Genomic DNA, 2,066 nt, shown 5'->3' on the forward strand with positions numbered 1-2,066 from the left:
AACACACTCAGCCACCTTATCTTTGACAAAGGGGCCAAACATACTCAATGGAAGAAAGATAGTCTCTTTAACAAATGGTGCTGGAAAAACTGGCTCTCTACATGCTGAAAACTAAAACTTGACCCACGTCTATCACCATGCAGTAAGCTAAGGTCAAAGTGGATTAAAGATCTAAACATTAAAACAGACACTAAATCTCCTGGATGAGAAAGTAGGAGGAACTCTTGAAGACATAGGGGTAGGCAAAGAGTTCATGAACAGCAATCAAATCGCACAGGAAACAGTTGAAAGAATTAACAATTGGGACCTGCTCTTACTGAGAAGTTTTTTCTCATCAAAAGAAATTACCAACAAAGTGAAAAGACAACCCACACATTTGGAAAAAATCATGACAAATAAGTACTCAGACAAAGGTCTTCTCTCTAGAATTTATAAAGAACTAAAAAGCACTAGGGCCACAAAATTTAAAGACCCAGTCCAGAAATGGGCATCTGAGATGAACACACACTTCTCAGAGGATGAAATTAAAGACGCCAATAAACATATGAAAAAAAGCTGCACATCACTAGCCATCTGCAAAATGCAAATTAAAACAACATTGAGAACTCATCTTACCCCAGAAAGAATGGCTATCATAAAGAAATCACCCAACAACAAATGCTGGAGAGGCTGTGGGGAAAAAGGAACCCTTCTCCAGTGCGGGTGGGAATGTAGACTGGTGCCCTTCTCCACTGCTTTTGGGAATGTAGACTGGTGCAACCATTATGGAAATCAATGTGGAGACTCCTTAGAAAACTTGGACTGGAAATCCCATTTAAACCAGCTATTCCTCTGCTGGAAATTTTCCCGGAGGATCTGAAAACATCATATCATAGTGATATATGTGTGCCTATGTTTATAGCAGCACAATTTGTGAGAGCCAAATATTGGAAACAACCAAGATACCCACCACCTGAGGAATGGATGAAAAAGATGTGGTATTTTTATACAATGGAGTATTACTCAACTATAAAGAATGGTAAACTCGAAGCCTTTATATTGAAGTGGATGCCACTTGAAGATATACTCATAAGTGAAATAAACCAGACACACATGTGTAAATATCATATAATTTCCCTAGTATAAGCACTCAAAAGAAGAAATACAAATAGAAAAGTATAATACAAGTAAAAGGAAAGCAAGGACTTGAGGACTAACTAATTGAAAGAGGAAAAGAGAAGAGCTAGGAAACATGAGAGTGACAAGCCATACAGTTATATGTAGATGATGGGCAAGGCAATGATCCTGAGAATATCCAGAAGATTTTTGATGCATGTGCTCACATTTTTTTAAAAGATTTTTGAATCTAGCAGTTAATTGGAAAGATTCTTACCCTGACTAACTATATGTACTGACACCTGTGAACTAAGCAACTGCACTGAAGATGGCAATTCGCAATAGTAGGTTCATGCTTGGAGTGCCTGTCATTCTGGTCATCTGAATATGGGCTGCTTGTCATGACATGCCAGTTGCTGCTGTGCTATCTCTCAGGTAGATGATTGTTCAAAAAGAAGGGGGTGGTGAATGAAGGCAGGAGACAGGAAAAGGAATGTTGTGTTACTCTCCTGCTTCAAGGTTGTATATGGTTAGATTTTTGGACTTATTTGTAAACATAAGAATTATATAATTCCTTATGTCTATTTTTAAAATATATTCTAATTTTTAAATGTTTTTTCATTATATTCTATAGGGACTTAAAGTTCAACATATCAATACTCGATGAAAAATACCTGTTCCATATTATGCCCAAGATGTTTGATATTCAGACAGATAGTGAGGTTAAGCTTCACAGCCTAGGTTGTATGGTAATAACAATAAGCTTCTCTCCTGGAGGTTAGCAACCTAAGTTTGCGGACCACAAATTAGAGAAAAAGGAGGGCCGCAAGGAAATCTAACATAGTGGCCTTAGCCTTCTAAGGTCAATTAAGACTCAGGACAAATGAGAACTTGTACTGTAACGTCATGTACCTCGGTAGTGTCCCAAATTTTCTGATCAAGGAGATTATGGGGCCAAAGAGGAAAGTGAT

General features: G+C 37.8%; 2 protein-coding genes across 4 annotated transcripts in view; one reads left to right on the forward strand and one right to left on the reverse strand.

Moving 5' to 3' along the window:
- The window catches only part of Cebpzos (CEBPZ opposite strand), a 73,390-nt gene that overhangs the window by 45,378 nt on the left and 25,946 nt on the right, over positions 1-2,066 (forward strand). The gene's annotated exons all lie outside the window — the stretch shown is intronic.
- Sult6b1 (sulfotransferase family 6B member 1) overlaps positions 1-2,066 on the reverse strand; it is a 26,581-nt gene that overhangs the window by 22,176 nt on the left and 2,339 nt on the right. The gene's annotated exons all lie outside the window — the stretch shown is intronic.

This window comes from Octodon degus, unplaced genomic scaffold (assembly GCF_000260255.1).
Source record: "Octodon degus isolate 3935 unplaced genomic scaffold, OctDeg1.0 scaffold00020, whole genome shotgun sequence".
Taxonomy (NCBI): domain Eukaryota; kingdom Metazoa; phylum Chordata; class Mammalia; order Rodentia; family Octodontidae; genus Octodon; species Octodon degus.